The sequence below is a fragment of the Desmodus rotundus genome, chromosome 4 (assembly GCF_022682495.2).
Source record: "Desmodus rotundus isolate HL8 chromosome 4, HLdesRot8A.1, whole genome shotgun sequence".
NCBI classification, from domain to species: Eukaryota; Metazoa; Chordata; class Mammalia; order Chiroptera; family Phyllostomidae; genus Desmodus; species Desmodus rotundus.
This window is the reverse complement of record NC_071390.1, coordinates 11,534,562-11,554,008: the sequence shown is the minus strand read 5'-3', so window position 1 is coordinate 11,554,008 and position 19,447 is coordinate 11,534,562. Positions and strand designations below refer to the sequence as shown.

The window sequence follows — 19,447 nt, the reverse complement described above, 5'->3', positions numbered from 1 at the left end:
ACGTTATTTTAAATTTCATCTTACTTGAAGGTACTCTGGTGTGTATAGTAAGTCGACGTTACACTCTGAGCACTTCGCTGTGTGTTTGTTTAAATAATAAATGCATCTCCACCCTTGCACTTTCACTGGGTGCTCTAATGATAAACAAGCTGCATGTTTTATCCTCACCTGAGGACACACTCATTGGTTTCAGAGAGAGGGGGAGGGAGGGAGGGAGGGAGGGAGAGAGAGAGAGAGAGAGAGAGAGAGAGAGAGAGAGAAACATCAACATCATAGAGAAATATCAATTGGCTGCCTCCCATATACACCCCAATAGAGGATCAAACAAGCAACCCTTCAGTGCACAGGACGATGCTCCGACCAACTAACCCATGCTGTCCAGGGCAACATGCTGCTTTTTAAAAAAAATTATTTATATATTTTTAGAGAGAGGGGAAAGGAGGGAGAAGGGGAGAGAAATATCTGTGTATCGTTGCCTCTTGCGTACCGCTGGCCCTACTGGGGACCTGGCCCTGCAACGCAGGCAGGTGCCCTGACTGGGAATCAAATCGGCAACCCTTTGGTTTGTAGGCCAGTGCTCAATCCACTGAGCCACACCAGCCAGGGCAACAAGCCGCATTTTTAACGTAAGGTTAAAATTGCAGAGCTGTCTGATAGCAAACCAAGTGACCAAGTCTATATAACCAGAGAATTATTAGCATCACAGTCTAACTTACTAAATTGTCAAAACCCAAATATGCTCTTAAAACACATGTCTGTTCTGGGAGAAACAAAGGCATTCATGGCCTAATAGTTTTGCTGGTGCTTTTCTTTCTTACCCTATTTTGCTTCCCATAAGTATTTCAACTCCTACCAGTGCTCTTGCTCTTTGTCTTACTAGCACAGACTTAGTGATTCAAAGGGTAAATATTGCAGGTGTTCTGCTCAGGTAAAGCCACCCCTCTGCGAAACTAGCCAGTGGGAGTGTCCTGACTTTTGGCACTGCCACCCTCAGGACACCAGTCTTTATTCAAGGACCCCAGAACGCTAAACATTAATTTAACTTAGTTGTCCCCACCCCCAATTTGCCACTTTTTCAACAAACACACTGTATCAGACCTTATGCTAAGAACCATGTAATACTTTCTTCACTATTTATTCCTATAAAATAAATCCTTATTTATAGATTCATTCATTCACTCAACCGGGGAATAAAGAAGGGGCTGAGATAAAGAATAATGAAAGGTAGATTTTAACTGATTTGATTATGAAGGAAGCGAAGGAGCTAACCGTAAAAAGAGCAAGGAAAAATCACTTCGGACGGGGTGCACATACAAAAGCTCTATGTGGGGGAGGGGAGGGAACCTGGGCATGTTCATGGACTAGATCGCTACTGTGTGGGCTTGAGCAGAACATAAATGAACTTGAATAATCACACACACACACACTTCAAGCTGGACAGATAAGCAGGGTCCAGATCAAACCCTGAAATACTATTAAACTAAAGGTAATGAAAGACCATTTAAGACTTGAAGCAGGCAAATGGTGCGATCAGACTTATAGTTTATGGTCACTTTTTAGCTGCTACATGGAGATGGGGAGGAGGGGAGGAAGATCTGAAGTCCATAGATCGGTTTGGAGGCTGTTACAGTAATTGAGCTGAAAGATGATGGTAGCCCCCAATGTGATGGCGACAGAAATGGAGAATTATAAAAACAAGAGTCCAAAAGTATTTTGAAGGGCCAATCGACAGGATTCGTCACTGGAATGGACGTGAAGATGAAGGGCAGGGAAGGACCATGGGCGATGCTTAGGTTTTTGGCTGCGGTGATCCAGTGCGTGGCGGTTCCTTTTACTGAACTGGGGAATGTTGGGATGCAGAAGGTAAGAGAGGGGAAAGTTTGTAGGGTGAAGCCCGGAACTTTGTTTCGGCCGTGAGTTGGAAATGTCTGTGAGACATCCAGTACAAGTTGGCATGATTGGTTTGATGTTTGAGTTTGCATCTTAGAGGGGAGGTCTGGGCTGCAGATACAAATCTCAAATCCATCAGCATAACGGTCATAGTTAAGTACATGGAAATTAGTGATGCTGTTTTTGAAGCTAGTATATGAAGGGAAGACGAGATGGCCCAGGATTGACTCCTGAGGAGGGCTAACATGTAGCTGTACAGAGGAAGAGCCTGCCAAAGAGAAGATGGGAGGACAACCAGGAGAGAGTTAAAAAAAAAAAAAAAAGAGTCCTGTGAAGGGAAAATCAGTCACCCATACCCAACACTGTGCAAGCAAATGCTTGACAAATGGATATGGTGGGGAAAGGCTGACTCGTAGCATTTGCTGATTTCCGTGGTATAAGTATTTTCACCTTGGCTAATTTCAAGCTACCAACATGTGTTTACTGAACCTGGAGTTGGAAGAAGATGCACACAACAGCTATCGAGCACATGACTGTCGGGGGCAGGGCAACACTGCTGCTGAGGGGCAGCAGGAGACCAAGGCGGGACAGGGTGCCCTGAACAGGACAACATGCGGGGCATTCGCGACCTCAAGGAGAGCGTTTCTGGACGATGGGGGCCGATGCCGAATTCAAGCGGCAGAGGAGTGCAATGCAGGTAAGAAGGGAAAGGCAACGCACAATTTGCCGAAAGAAACAAGTGGTAGCTGAAGGGAGAAGGGAAGATATTTTTAAACATTAAAACTCGAGGAGATTGAGATTTTTGCCCTCAGCTGCACCAAATAAGTGGTGGGGATTTTAAACCCAGGTTTGTTTGACTGCAAAATGTATGCCTTATTCAGAGCTTCCTGGACCAAAAGAGAAAAACTTTTGTAAGCTATCTAACCATAAAATTACAGATGATTTTTCTTTTTATATTTTTCTGTACTTTTCAATTATTTTCATTAATAGAGTTACCTTAATACCCATAAAAATACTTAATAGAGTTTATATTGGCAGAATAATTACTGGAATACAGCAAAGTACAAGAAAACCATTAGCTAGTCAAGTTCAACATAAATAGCGTATTACCCAACAGTGCCACCTAGTGCAAAGTTTACATCTCACATAAATATTTAAACTTTGATTCCATTTTACAGCTGATAAATCAACACACATTAAAATATCTGTGAAGTAAAACACCTAGAGGTGCTACCTTCAAAACTCATGGTTTCGTGGACTCTAATTCTCAGGTGGTTTCACAACGTTGCAAAGGGAAAGGGACTCTGTCCTACGTTCCGGGTTATGCTAAGAACTCTGTCCCAGCTCGAAAGACAATGAGTAATGGCCCGCAGCCAGAAAGGCATGTAACTTTTCTGTTTAAAAAAAAAATCAAAGGCTCTCACACTGAAATTCAAAAGAAATTGTAATTATTTTTTTATTATACAGAGTATAATATAATAAAGGAATAAGTTACTTAGGGGCTTTATTGAATTTCATGGGGTGGTTTTCCTTTGATTTCCTAAGAAAACGGACCTCTGTGAAAAGAACAAGCCTTCCTGGCAGAAGAGACAGGGGTTAGAGTGCATGAGTGTAGATGTAACGGATACCTGGGTTCCCGTCTTTACATAATTCTGTGTCATGTCACTCGTGTGTGAATATGAGTGCAAGGCTAGGGCTGCATTTTTGGATTACAGAATTAAATTATTATAATGATAATAGTTTTGAGTGGATACAAAATCTCATACTAGAAAGAAAAGTTTTTTAAGAACATCAATCTAATTATTTCTTTTCCTTCTTAATACTTACATTTAATAGAATTTTATTTAGATTTTAAAGTAGAAAGAGATGTATTGCTTTTCTTAAAAGAGAGAAAAGTATATTACTTGCAGATAACTAATTGTCTATTATAAATCCAAGAGTATTTATACTAATACTACTTAAACTACAGAGTATGATCTAAAACAAAATAAACATACATAAATCAATAGCTATCTTCACATCACAAGGAGTCTGGTAAAAAACATAAGGAAAAATCCTATTTACAATATCATGAAAAACGACAAATTTCTTCAAATACCACTAAAAGTATAAAAGGCACTGTAGCCTACTCGAATTGACCACGTGGGGCTTTGAATCCGTTTGAAGGAGGGCTATGGAAAGACAAGGACTGACTTATATTTCGTTTCGAACAACTTCAAGATTTATCTCTTTTGTGAAAACTTCATTTACATAAAATTAGAATTCTTAGAAATGTTTTAAAAATATTAACAGGCTTCTTAAACAGTACATGATAAATAATACAGGATTAAGCTTGGATTGGCCGAGCTGCTCTCATGAAGTTATTTGATTAGACTGCCACCTACAGGTAGCAATAAAAGCCAAGTGGCACTTTTAAAATGTCTTTATCAAGCATTGTATTAAGCAAAGTACAGATTTTTGGTTACAAAGTAGTCACAGGATGTAAAGTACAGCACAGGGAATATAGGCAATAATATTGTAATAACTGTGTTGGGTGCCAGGTAGGTTCTGGAAACATCAGGGATCAGGGGAAACACTATTTGTAGTTTCAGCAGTACACCCGAAACTAATACAAAACAATACTGAATGTGAAAAGAAAGGGAGGAAAGGAGGAAGGGAGGAAGGGAGGGAGGAAGGGAGGAAGGGAGGAAGGGGAAAGTTAGTTACTGGGTTAAAAAAAATGGTAGGGTTGCCTGATAAAATACAGAACCTGCACTTAAAATCGCTCTCAGTTAACAATCAATATTTTTGTAGTATAAGTTGGTCCCAAATATTGCATAGGACACATACCGATACTGAAAAATTATTCATTGTTTATCTGAAATTCAAACTTAATTGGGCAGCCTGTAGTTTATTTGCTAAACCTGGCAACCTTTAAAAATGGAGAGAATAATGTTGACCCTACTTGGCTGCTTAAAACCTTTCAATGGTCGCTCACTGGCCTCTGGAGAAGGTAGAGTATCTTAGGGCGGCACATAAGAACACTCATGTCTCTCGGCCCATCTCGCGCCGCCCTGCCCAAACACAAGCTCACCACCAGCATTGAAATCTTTCCTTTGCTGAGCTGGTTCACTAGGCCTAGAATATAGAGCTTCTGGGTTTGTCTGTCTTTTCATATTGTTTATCATAATTTTATTACATATCACATCTTACCTTTGGACTTACTAAGTAAATGTCAAAATTATAATAGCAGATAAAAATTAAATAATACATTTCTTCAAGGAGGTAAAAACTAATGAGAACACATAATTTACATAAAAATATTACCTTAGAAAGACATATTGGGAAATACTTTATTTCCAGAGAGCTTTTTGTTATTTTTTTTACTTTCTTAATATTTTGTTTTTAAATACATTTTATTGATTATGCTATTACAGTTGTCCCAATTTTTTCCCCTTTGCCCACCTCTACCTGGCACCCCCCATTCCCTCCGGCAATCCCCCTCCTTAGTTCGTATTCCTGGGTCAGGCATGTAAGTTCTTCAGCTACTCCATTTCCTATTCTGTTCTTAACATCCCCTTGTCTGTTCTGTACCTACCAATGTGTACTTCTTAATACCTGCACCTTTCCCCCCATTCTTCCTCTTTCCCCTCCCAACTGATAGCTCTCCAAATGATCTCTACATCTATGATTCTGTTTTTGTTCTGCTTGCTTGATTAGCTTGTTTTTAGATTCAATTGTTGATTGCTGTGAATTTATTGCCATTTTAATGTTCATAGTTTTGATCTTCTTCTTTTTCTTAAATAAATCCCTTTAACATTTCATGTGATAATAGCTTGGTGATGATGAACTCCTTGAACTTGACCTTATCTGGGAAGCACTTTATCTGCCTTTCAATTCTAAATGATAGCTTTGCTGGATAGAGTAATCTAGGTTGTAGGTACTTGCTTTTCATCACTTTGAATAGTTCTTGCCAGTCCCCTCTTGCCTGCAAGGTTTCTTTTGAGAAATCAGCTGACTGTCTTATGGGAACTCCTTTGTAGGTAACTCTCTGCTTTTCTCTTGCCACTTTTGAGATTCTCTCTTTAACCTTTGGCACTTTAATTATGATGTGTTGTGGTGTGTTCCCTCTTTGCATCCATCTTGTTTGGGACTCTGTACTTTCTGAACTTTATGTCTACTTTCTTCACCAAATTAGGAAAGTTTTCTTTGATTATTTTTTCAAATAAGCTTTCAATTTCTTGCTCTTTCTCTTCTCCTCTGGCACCCCTATGATTCGAATGTTGGTACGTTTGAACTTGTCCCACAGGCTCCTTAACTTACCCTGTTTTTTTTTTTTTTTTAATTCTTTTTTCGTCTTGCTGTTCTGATTGAATGTTTTTCTCTTCCTTATGTTCCAAATCATTGATTTGATTCTCAGCTTCATCTACTCCACGGTTGCTTCCCTGTAAATTTTTCTTTCTTTCACTTAGTGTAATCTTCATTTCTGCCTGGGTCTTTTTAATGTTGTCATAGTACCCAATGAGTTCCTGGAGCATCCTAATAACCAGTGTTTTGAACCCTGCATCTGATAGATTGCTTATCTCCATTTTGTTTAGTTCTTCTTATGGAGTTTTGTTCTGTTCTTTCAACTGGGCCATATTTCTTTGTCTCCTCATTTTGGCAGCCCCCCTGTGTTTGTTTCTATGTATTACTACGTATTGACTCCCTGTCTTAGAAACGTGGCCTGTTGTAGGAAAGCGCACTGGTAAGTTGGATGGGGCGGAGGTTTAGGTAATAACCAGGGTGGGGCAATCAGTGTGTACCAGGTTGATGGAGTCTCGGATGTGGCGTTGCACTCTGTGGCTCTGTGTGGGGGAGGGCTCAGAGAGGGGACAATGCCACTGCGTGGCCTCTGCAGTTTTGTCCAGGAGGAGGTTTTCCACCAGTGCTCACCCTGATGCCAGACACTTCAGTTTCTCCCCGTGCTGAAGGCCAGAGAGAGTGAGTCTGTGTAAGTCCTGAGTCCATTGTGGGCCCTTTAAGAGGAAACTCCTGAGAATCCCAGAGTTTCTTCTGCCACCCCAACCCTCATTGGTTTTTTATATCCAGAAGTTATGGAGACTTATCTTCCTAGCATTGGAACCCTGGGCTGGGGGTGCCTGGTGTGGGATGGGGTCCCTTGCTCCTGAGGTATCCCTCCACCACACAGGTGGGACCGCCCATGCCGTGTCTCCATACCTCTGCACCTCTTCTCATCTCTACCTACCCCACCCATCTGGATGAATGTGACTTCTTTAATTCCTTGGTTGCCAGACTTCCATGCAGCTCTATCTTCTGATGATTCTGGGTGATATTTGTTTTGTAGGCTAGTTGTTTTTGCTGTGGTTGTGCAAGGAAGCGAGCCATGCTTACCTACACCTCCATTTTGACCAGAAGTCAATATTTCTGTTATTTAAATGTTTTGAAAGAAAAGGTCCAATACATTTGTGTGTGTGTGTGTGTACAGTGTGTGTGTATCTGGCTATATAATCTGCAGGGCCCCATGCAATATGAAAATGTGGAGCCTCTCATTCAAAAATGATTAAGAATTTCATATGGTAACGGCATAGCATTAACTTAAGCGTGGGACCCTTCTAAGAGCAGGGCCCTGATTGCCCGGGTCGCATGCCCTGAATACACATTTTTTCCCCTCAACTGAACTGACTTAAAAGTTTCTCTAAGGGAAATTCCTTCTAGTTTAAACTAGGAGCGTCTGAGTGGCTTAAAATTCATGATGTTTTGAGATCTTGCTAAGTGGACCCACTAAACAATCAGGAAGAAATATAAGACTATAAGAATGCCAATTTTGCAGTCAATTCAAGGCCTGGCTTCATGGCTGCCTGGAAGACTCATGGGTTGGCTTTAGAGATCCACAAACTCCCTCTACATACTTAAAATCAAAATTGTGTGTGTGTGTTTGTATGTGCATCTTTGAAGGAAAAGCTTTCTTTCCCCTTATTCCCAAAGAGATCAGTTACCCCAAAAAGGCTTAAGAAGCACTATCCTATGAATTCATTTGTCTGGCCAGCCATGCACTTGAGGAAGACTCACTGATAACTGCTTTAAAAACTTTAAATATAAGGAGTTGTATATATTTTTTAAATTGTATATATTTTTATACTTCTATTTCAAAATATAGAAGAGAAAATAAATATGGAAGAGAAATGGAAAGAAAAAGCACGTATATCAGGATCCCAGTCAGCAAAATAAAATCTGAAAGGATCTACATTAAACCTTTACTCCCTAGCTGCTACCAGGAGAAAACTTGAGCGATAGTAAAACTGATTGTTAACTGCAGTGTCTCATGTAATAACCTATAACATATACTGAACAGTTATCATGTGTCACACACTGTACCAATAGTCATTTACCACTGATAACTCACTCAGTCCTCTTAACTCTATAACCCACATTGCAGACATAATGAATCAGAAGCAAATACAGGGTAAGACCCTTGCCCAAGGACACACAGCGAATGGTGGAGACAGGCTTTGCTTTCTTCTTCGTTGCCTAATAAGTCTACTTAGCAAGATATCAATATTTCATAGAACTTCCATCTACTAGGTATCAAGATCAGAGAAGTAGGAACCAGAATTTTCCTTCTAGGAAAGTTTTTTCACTTGGCTTCCGGGACATTACTCTTTTATGGGTCTCCCACCTCCTACTGGCTGCTTTTTCGTTCGTCTTTTTGTGGGGTTCTTCTCTTCTCCCTGTTAGGCCTTGAACCTCTTCTTCCCCCATCTATATACACACTCCTTAGGGAAACTAATCTACGCCCATGACTTTAACTGCTGTCCCCATGTTGATGACTTCAAATTTACAGTTCCAGTTTGGAACGCTCCATTGAACTCCAGACTTGTGTACTCAGCTGCCTTCTCAATGTCTCTACTTGGTGGTCTGGTCAACATCTCCAACTAAAAATGAGCAAATGAACTGATTCCCATCAGCTGAGACTCCCACAACCTTCCCCATCTCATCAAATGCCAACTCTACTCTTCTGATACCCAGAACAAAAATCCATGGAGGCATCTTTTCCCTTCCCCCTCCACATACTCCACATCATCTATTGGCAAAAGAGGTCGACTTAACCTTCAAAATACATCCAGATGAATACATAGGTCAACATTCACCTACTTCTTTAACCCAAATCCCCACAATCTCTCTTACCTGGATTACGGCAAAAGTCTCTGGTCGCCATGGGAACAGGCCTCTCTGATCTCCCAGGGAGGGAACACAGTTGACTGGTGGCCCCAGCTGCTGCAACCTGGAATCCGCCCCTGTGCTCAGCCTGAGGCCCTCCCGAGGTCTGCTTAGCTAATGACCTCAAGGCAGGAACACCTGCGCAGGCCCATTCCTGGGAGATACGGGACTCCTCTGGTGGGCAGGTTCGACTCGAGGGCTCCCCACTGGCCTTGCCAAGCTTTCACAGAACGGCAAGGCAGTTTCACTCTTCCATCCAACCCACCTGTCCTTTCTCTCCTTCACCTGGGTCAGATCTCGTTCCAGTCTGAAGACTCTCAAAGCCTACTCTGGCACCTTATCCATGTCCCCACACAGGTGTTCCTCTTCACCAATCTCCCAGCACATCTTACCTCGGCGTGGCTTTTCAGAGGACCCAGACCAACACAGTCTCCCAATCGGCCTTCTTGCTTCCACAGTTACACTTCCACAGTCCCTTCACAGAGCAGCCGGGCGCGGTCACATTAAAACTAAACTCCTCACCCTGGCCTGTACGAGATCTGGCCCTGAGTTCCCCACGGGTCTCATCTCTGTGCTGACTCTGCTGCGGCCACACAAGTCTCCTGGCGATTTCTTGACGCATTAGGTGCAGTTTGCTTGCCTTTGCACTTGTCTTTGTCTCTGGAATGCTCTTGCCCCAGGCTACACATATCTTGATCCCACTCCTCATACGGATCTGTCACTCTCTACCCTTTAATCCTGCTTTAGTTTTTCTTCATAGCATGTAATCACATATTATATACCTATTTTGTTTATTTGCTTTCTGACACTCTTCTGCCACTACAACACAAGTGCCAAGAAAACAGAGACTTTGCACGTTTATTCACTCCCATAGTCCCAACCCAAATAAAAGAACCTGGCGCACTTAGGTACTCAATTAATGTTGAATGAATAAATGAATGAGTGAATTCTTACTAAAAATCAGGTACAGGGTCATACAAATCAAAGGAATTTATAAACAAGTTTGATTAGGAACACCTGAGTCTCCTAAAGAATGCGAATACAACTGGAAAAATTAGTACCATCAGCAATTAATGATACATTTTTGTTCTCTTATTTATTTTTTAATCCTCACCTGAAGACATGCTTATTGATTTCAGGGAGAAAGCGAGAGCGAAAAAAAACATCAATGTGAGAGAGAAATAGTTGCTCCCATACACGCCCAGACCAGGGGTCGAAACCGCAGCGTAGGTACGTGACCTGACCAGGAGTGGAACCCGCAACCTTTCAGTGTAGGGGACGAGGCTCAACCACTGGGCCACCCAGCCAGGGCTGTTTTCTTATTTTTGCTGATTATACAAAACTATGCTGAGTTTTTATAAAACAAAATTCAAACTACACTAACTTTTTAAATATAAAATATAAAATAGCATTTTATTTCAAGCAAGCTCAGGCCACACATAATTAGCTGGATTATAACCAGCAGAGTACTAACATGTCAAGGGGTGAAAGGGATCTTTCTACGACTCTCAAGAGAGTAAGTGATACCAGGAAATAATTGGCAAATCTATTTTTTTTTCAAGCACAGTGAGAAAAAAAACATGAAAACATTCAAGAATCTCCCTAATGCTGGGACTATATGACAGCAAATTAACTTAGTGATTGTTATGAGGAATAATTGGAAATATATTTGAAATTTTGTGAGAGTTAATAGAACTGGAGTCTTGAACACACTTGAGATTAATTATTAAAAATATCCATGTTCTACTGAAACCCAAACCTACTTTTCTAGTTTCCCCCCCCCCACTTTTCTAGCTATATTCTTAAGGAAGGGGAAAAAATAATATTATATAATTACATTTTTAAAAACTGAGACCCAAACTAAGTCAAAAGGGGACACAAAACCCTGACATCATAGTCTCGTTCATCTAAATGGCAGACTCCACGGCAAGGAAATAAGAGCCACAAAGTGCCTTTTTGGCAACCTGCCCTTCTCTGAATGTTACATTTAGAGACAACAGACAGAAATGAAGACACTGGATCCTGTCATGGATTCACCTTCCTAGGTCAGAATTATTGAAGTTTTTAAATAATATAACTAATACTGGGTACTCTATGCCATTCTTGTCAAGAGACTGAAAGAAGTCAAGACAAAATTGCATTTCTGGTTTTATCCCCAAGCTATCGCACAAAATTGAATTAGTCATCCCTATCCTTCCAGAAATTGTGGCACAAAGATAGAAGCACACTTTAGTAATGCTTATGCATTACTACAGGGGAAGGACAATGTGAACATTTACCTCACTGAATCTTATTCTGCATGAATCTTGTTCTTCACGTTCCATGAAGAACAATGGCCCGGTCTTCACTTTGTTTTGCCTGTGAAAAAAACAGAATTACAATCCATTAAACATTTTTAGATAGTTTAACACTTTCTGAGTGCATGTGTGTCCAATATAAATGAAGTCCAAGATAAACCAGAATACAATGCGACCTAATAAAACATTGAGTTGAGAGCCAGGAGCCCTCTGTTCTCATTGGAAATCAGCCACTAACTAGCTTTGCATCTTTGAGTAAGTTACAAAAAAACTCTCAGTATTATTTGTGTATTGCTGCTCAACAAATGACCTCAAACACAGTGGCTTAAAACAACAAGCGTGCATTATCCCCCAGTTCCTCCAGGTCAGGGATTTAAGAGTAGCTTAACTGGCTCTGGCTCAGAGATTCTCAAGAGGTCCAATCCAGAGGTCAGCTCGAGCTGCAGCCATCTGAAGGCTCGACAGGCTGGAGGATCTGCCTCTAAGCTCCCTCCTCACCACGTGGGCTTCTCCATAGGGTCGCTCATGATATGGCGGCTGGCTTCCTCCAAAGTGGGAGAGCAGCTGGACAGGAGCTGCAATAACCCTTCCAACCTGATCTCAGAAGCAACATCACTTCTCTGTCTTCCCCTGTTCATGGGAACTAACCCTGGCACACTGTGGGAGAGGAGTATGAAGGGGTATGAATTCCAGAAGGTGGGGATCATTGGGGAACATGCCGGAGGTGGGCTACCATGCTCTCTGGCCTCAGTTTCCTCATCTATAGACTGAGGTCCTTTAACGAGATGATCTTAAAGATTGGTGACCTCCTCTCTCCCCAGCCCAGGCCTTGCTTTTCACCCTTTTGTAGAAATTCCTACACCTTTTAGCTTTAAGCCGTATGACAATGCCAACCTCCATTCCTCCTATATACTTCCTGGTCACTGTTATCCCCATCACTGTGACTTAGCACCTGGATTACACGTCCTTCCCACTCCAAGTCCTGCCACCATCCTCAGACTTCCATGTCCTCTCAGAGGACCCATCCTCGCCCATGGCTTCTCAGTTCCTAAACCTCCTCAATAGCCACGTGTGGCTACCGAGTCCTTGAAATACAGCTAGTCCCAACTGAGAAATCCTTGCCGCGCTTGAAAGCTTGGTATTTTACAAAAGCCATGCAAATTATCTCATTAGTCCCTTTTTATATTGATTACAGTTGGATGTACGGCTCTCTGGGGATGGGAAGGCGGGATGGGACAGGCCAGTTAGACCGGCCTCTAGTTCCTAAACACTCTATTCTGTGACCTGGCATTAGACATTATCTGGTCTGTTTTACCTGGATGATTTTCCTCTGCAGATAGACGAGATTCAATTTTTCACACAGTTGACCGTGTTATAAAATATGCTATCTTTGTCTGTGAGGCAAAATAAACTCTTTGCTGTTTTCATATCAATTGTGTTCATAAAGTAAGTCATCATTTAATGACAATTTTTTTATCCAGTGACATGAAATGCAGCTGCCTGCTCATTCGGCCCAGGGGCAGGGCAGCAAATATAGACCAATTATATTTGTCTAACGTAATTGTTACCTCGGTGTTTCTTTGACACATATTTGGCTGGTATATTTTTTTCTATCCCTTTATGACAGCCTTTCTCTTCGCCTGTTGTAAATGTGCCCTTTCTAGAAAATATGGTACTAGATATTTTTAAAAATCTAATGTATGCATCTCTGGTTCTTAATTGGTAAGTTTAGCCCATTTACATTTGGTATAATTAACTGAAAGAGCTATTTTATATTTTCTATTTTTCATGCTCCTTTTTAACATATTTTTCCTTTTTCCTACATTCCATTGGATTAAGAAAAAGAATCATACTGAGCTTGAAAGTTTTACTTCGAACTTGTATGTTTGTGGTGGTTACTCAGAATTAAACCCTACATTTCCCCTTTCTTCCCCAGCCACTGGGCGTAGTTATGCAAGTTCTGGCCAATGGAATTTTAGCAGAAGTGTGGAACTTTCCGAAAGGATCAGTTAAAAGGGATTAACAAATGTAAAAGGTACTCTCGGTCCCCTTGCTTCCTCCTGCTACCATCCCCCCAATTGGAAACTGGACCTCTAGCACCGCTGTGATACCAGGAGGGGACATAAGTATGACAGGCCTGTGGCCGCCATATAGTCCTACCAGCACTCTTCATTTATTGGAAAGAGAAAGAAACTTCTTTAAGCCACTATCATTTGGGATTATTTTGTCATATGCAGCTGGACTGACTACAGCACTACTGGTTTTCAAGATTTTGTTCCTTTCTTGTGCCTTCCAGCCTGGAGGGTGGAGGTGTACCTCCCTACCTCTATACCCAACCTGTGGCACTTGGCCTTCCCCTCTGGTCTCCTTCCACTCTAACTCACCCACCCCATGGGTTTCCTCAACAGTGGAGCCGGAGACAAAGACTTGACTCTGAGTAGTTCACTTCAAATCCCAGGAAGTGAGGAAGTGGGGAGAAAAACAATGGAGGAAGGCATTAACAGGGCGACTGAGGTCACCACTGTGGTCCTGGGGTACTTGAGCCCACTGGGACATCCTGAGAATGTCCAGAATGTGTCCTAACGTGGCTTCCCACCAGAGAGAAAGGACACTAAAGTATTTATCCACCAGACTCCATCCTCCATTGGCTAAGAGTCATCCCCGTGGGTTTTATCTTCATGTGCTTTTGGAAAGGGTGGGCTGTCCCACACAGAATTTTTGGTGGCAGAAACTCCAAAGAGGGCAGCCGCAAGAGACTGAATCGAGACGCTGTCTCCAAGAGGTCAGCCTGCGCATGCTCGGAACCGCCCACTGCAGTGCAGTCCGAAGTGGGCCGAGGGAAGGTGACTCCGAGCACCAGAGGGATCTGCTGTGCTCTCCTAGGAGTTGTCGGTTTTTGCAAAGTTTCTGAGATCAGCTTCCCTCTTGTTCCTGTGGCAGCAGTAGACTTGAGTTCAAGGGATGAAGCCTGCAGCCTATGCCAACTCACCATGTCATCTTGAGCCAGCCTCCCAAACTTAGAAACTCTCTTCTCCCTGAACTTGCTCACCGTGTTTCCCTTCCTCTTTGCTCCTTTTTCAGTGAATTCCTCTTCCGGGCCCCAATCCTTAAATCCAGGGAGTCCTCAACTGTGTTCCTGTTCTTCGTTCTGTCACTATACCATCTCGCTGAACTGTCTCACTTATTCCTCTGTCTCAATGACCATCATTTTTAAATTTTATTTTTTAATTACAGTTGCCATTTAATATTATTTTATATTAATTTCAGGTGTATAGCACAGTGTTTAGACAATTACATAATCAATGAACATTTTTAAGAGATGACTCTCAAATCTTTATTTCCAGCCCAGATCTTTCTCCTGACTTACTCATCCAAACTCATTGACTGGACATATTCCCACAGATGTCATCATACAGGTAAATCAAACCTAACAACAACAAAAAATACTCATCTCGTTATTTCTCTACATCTCCATGTTCCCTATCTTAATAAATGAAATCTTCACCTACCCTTATCCAAGCTAGAAACTCCAGCAACATCTTGGCTGCTTCTCCCTCACTCTTTATCTTTAATCACTTACAAAAGTTGGTTGATTTCACCTCATGTTTCAAGTCCGCTCTCTCCTTCCTATTCCCACAGTACTGGCCCTTATAATCTCTTCTCTAAACTGTTCACAAAGCACCAAAAATGGGTTCTTGCCTCTTCTTTCTCCCCTTGCCAAACGAACTCCGGGCACATGAGTTACACCAGCAGGTAGTTTAGTCAAGAGGTTTCACAAGGTGTGTTACGAAAGCCCCTGTTCGTCCTCCAAAACTCTTAATTGTCTGCTCCACAGAGGCAACCTTTTCCTGCCCTCGGAGTGGACTATTATTACTTCCTTTCTTTAAATAATATGTGTGTTACTTCTTGACATTTCTGTTTTAAGCAATATCTAAGGTTTCCTCACTGCAGAGGATTTAGCTTTCTCTCTCTCACACAGGCACCCCTCCCCCTCTCCACCCCACCCCCTCTTTTTCATCCTCCCAGTTCAGCAGTATCATAACTTTAATTGGATCAGTGTTTACATTATTATGGTTATGTCAACACTATTTACAGTTGAGCCATGCAGACTGTGATGACTTGTTCCTGCACAGTATTTTATTTTTCTCGGTGTTGGTAACAATCTTGATTTCTTTCTTTGCTTAGTTGCCTTTGTATTTATCACTAATCCAACATCAAACTCTACTCCTCTATTGTAAATCTGCTCAAACTCATTGGTATTCCATCAATCAGTTTCATCCTGAGGAAATCTCTTTGGACCTGCTCCAGTCTGGGCTGGTGGCCTGCCGCCGCAGCTTGATGCATAGTTGTCATCCTGGGATGCTGCTTCATCGGCATCCTAGGAGTTTCCGTCGTCTCCCCCGTATGGTGGGCTCTGTCACCTAATTCCTTCATCTTTTTTCCCTCGGGCCTGCTCCCTGAGTTTTGGTAGAGAACAACTTCTGATAGCTACCTGAGAAAGAGTGCAAGGAGGAAAACGTTGCCAACATCTTGCACGTCGGAAATGAGTTATTTTACCCTCACACTTGACAGTTCCTTAGTCTAAGAGGGAGGGCCTCCCAAAACCCCAGAATTTACTTATAAAAAATTGTGTACTTATTCTTGTATCTTGAAACTTCAGTCACCTTCAACGTACTCTCCATTTGATGCAATACACCTGAGACCTTTTTTCCACTGTTCAAAACAATTGTTGAACTCATCGATTTTTGATGTCTTCTAGTGCTTCTGCTGTTTTTAGTTTCACCTCTTGCACATTGACAAAACGTTACCCTTTGAGGACATTTTTTATCCAGGGAAACAAAAAATAAAGTTGCTCAGTTGATATTGGGTGATTAGGGAGGGTGGGGCATGGGGGTCATGCTGCTTTTGGTCAAAAACTGCTGAACACTCAGTGCAGTGTGGGCAGATGCTCATAAATCACCCATCATGAAATGGGCAAACACACTGAGTCTTCAAAAACAAAATTCACTGATGCCGAACGCAGCCTCTCACAATAACACCAAACGGTACACTGATGCAGATGGTTCCTAGAACACTCACCTAGTGGTGGAAACCTGTACTACAAGGGGCCCACCCTTCAGAAGACAATTCTGATTTTTTGGGAGGTCCCCCCTCATAGAATTCTAGATTGAAATTATTTTACCTCAAAATTTTGAAGGCATTGCTCCAGTATCTTCTTGCTTCCCTCATTGTTGTTGAAAAGTATAATGTCATGCCCTAGCTGGTGTGGTTTGGTTGGTTGCAGGGTGGTCCTGTAAACCAAAAGGTTGTGGGTTGGATTCTTCAGGTTTGGGCACACGTCTGGGTTGTGGGTTTGGTCCCCCAACATGGCAGCACATATGAGGGGCGACCAATCAATGTTTCCCTCTCGCTTCAATGTTTCTCTCCTCCCCTCTCCCGCTCTCTATAAAATCAATGAGTGTGTCCTCAGGTGAGGATAAAACATTTTTTAAGTGTAATATTATAATTTTGAGCCTCTGTGTGAACTTGTTTTCTCTTATTTTTCCTCTCGCATTACAAGTTCTATAGGATCTGTCTTTGAACCCGATGTTCTGAAATTTCACAATAATGGCCACTAGCATGAGTCTGTTTTCATTCATTGTTCTGGTATTTAACGAACTCCCTCAATTTGGATACTCATGTCTTTCAGATTTATAAAATTATATTGAATTATTAGTTCAATGATTTCCTCTCTTTATTCCCTCCATACCCTCCCCCCCCATTTTTCATCACTGTATCATCATTTTTGCTCTAGTCTTTGGGAAGTTTTTTTCACATTTATTTTCCATACTTTTCAAGTTGTTTTTAAATTTCTATTATAATATTCTTCATTTCTAAATGCTCTCTAATGGTGCTTTAAAAAAATAATAAACCATTCATGTTTTACTGATATGATATCTTCTTTTATTTCTCTTTTATTTCTTTTAAATATTTTTATTTATTTCTTTTATTAATATTGCTCTGGGAATATTAATGATAGTGGGTTTTTTTTTTTTACTTTTCTTCCCCATCTCTTCCTATATGTTCAATGCAAGCAACTGTTTCTTCCAAGTTTCTTTGTGTCCTGGGGGTTTTTTTTTGTTAGTCCCTATCATTACATTACAAGCCTTCCCCAAATTGCTGATGACCCCAGGCTGTCTGATCCTATTTAAAAGAGACACCTGAAAAAACTCTCTGAAGCTCCGAGCACCCTGACGGAGCTTGCCAGCGTTGCCTGCGCGGTGGAGCTGTCTGCGTCTCCTCGGCATGGTCTTTAGGTCGGTTCTTTTGGACTGTTAGGTTCTCCAGAAAGGACTCTTCCAATTTTCTACCTGGAGAGAGAGATCAGCCTGATGCCTATGTTCTGAGCCAAGAGGAGGATGAGACTTGGGGACATGTATTTCAATATTTACAAGGTTTATTTTCACTTAATCCTCTTCTTCGCTCTGCCCTCATATGGAATCGCTGTCTTTCCCAGGAATGTCTCTCATCTTATCCCGGGGAGGGAAAGGGGCAGCTAGCCAGAAACCTTGTGGAGTGGGGAAGGGCCTAAACAAACTTCCGATTTATTCTGCTATTTTGGTCCCACTTTTATTTGCACTTTCAAAGGACCCAATGCCACCAATTCCTGGGCCATTGAGAGGTTCCATGAGAGTATTAATATATCACTCTGGTTCTTGGTTATCTTAATTTTTGCCTTAGGCTTCAGCTTTTTTTTTTTTTTAGGTCAGCTCCATCAGTTACCTCCTTGACAAAAACTTTCCAATTCTCAAAATTTTGTTGCTGTTATCTCCTCTCTTAATTCATTTGTCTTTTTGAGTCTATACCTTGAAAAAAATCTCCTTAATTTTAATGGCAGTTGGGGAGGGAATATTACTAAATTCAATCCCCATCTTTAACCAGAAGTCTGTCAAACTTTGAAAGTAGGCGCCATCTAACTCCCTTTCCTCTTTCCTCTTTCTGTTTCTGTTTCCAACCCCATCCCAAGTTTCAGTTTTATGGAGTTTTTTTCTGTGTCCTCACTGATTAAACTTCATTCAGAAAAGAATTGAACAAATTCATTCACCCTGAGGCGTAATGCACGATAGAGTTTTTAATGTGTTTGTTATCTTTCCCAAGAATATTTTAGTTTTAGCGGGAGCGGAATTTCTTATTTGGCTTAAGCCAAAGGAATAAGGGAATAGAGTTCCAGTTGAGGACTTCCAAGCAACCATATATACGGGTTTTGGAGGCCAGGAGAAGCCTCTGTTACGCATTCTCAAATCGCACATTCTGGTGAGGCAGGTTCAACTCTGCCCGTGTGTAAGGCGGGTGATAGCCCCAGCGTTACTGCCGGCGTTCCAGGAGGAGAACGGGAGGGAAGACTGTCTGCTCAAGTACAAGTCTAGTTCAGTTTGTATGTCTTGGAACCTAGCTATCCAGTAGATGAATCATCGTCTAAATACTGCTATTAGTCTAGAGTAAACCATATACTTTATTGTGTTTTTAGTAAGTATACAAAGACAGCATCAAAGGCAAACAACTGAAAGTCTGTCTTACACAGACCTCCCCATATAGGAAGTCGTTGTAAGGCATTATTAAAATGCAAAATACCATATAAATGTAGGACAGTTAGGTCAGGAAAATAATTACAGTTAATAATATGACTAGCCATCTTAAACTATGTGAATAATAATAATAATAGCCATTGTGGACTGTGGGTTGAAGCAGGCACAATTAGCCAAAATGTGGTTAGGAGCATGTCTCAGCTTTTAGCAAACAATGGAAGATGACCCCAGCAGTCTGGGGGCCAGTGCCCAGAAAATTAAGGTCAAGTCTATCCATCATGCAAGGATACAAGTAACATGAACAGAGGAGAAAAGAAGAAAGGACTAGTTCAAGTCTCCTCCTTATGCACATTGTTAGAGCTCAGAGTTGAGGTCGCTGGTGGCGGATGAACTCACGAGTGTATGTAATGTGCTACATGAGGGGAAGCGTTTTGCTAACACCATAAGGGTCTCTGGCCCAGTGAGTGGAGTTTGATGATAATCCTTCATAAAAGT

At 41.6% G+C, this 19,447-nt stretch overlaps 1 non-coding gene across 1 annotated transcript; it reads left to right on the top strand.

The window, feature by feature from the left end:
• The first annotated feature begins 19,295 nt into the window (after positions 1 to 19,295).
• LOC112300533 (small nucleolar RNA SNORA62/SNORA6 family) lies at positions 19,296 to 19,447 on the top strand. Its single transcript, XR_002974410.2, has one exon. It is a non-coding gene; the product is annotated as a small nucleolar RNA SNORA62/SNORA6 family (small nucleolar RNA).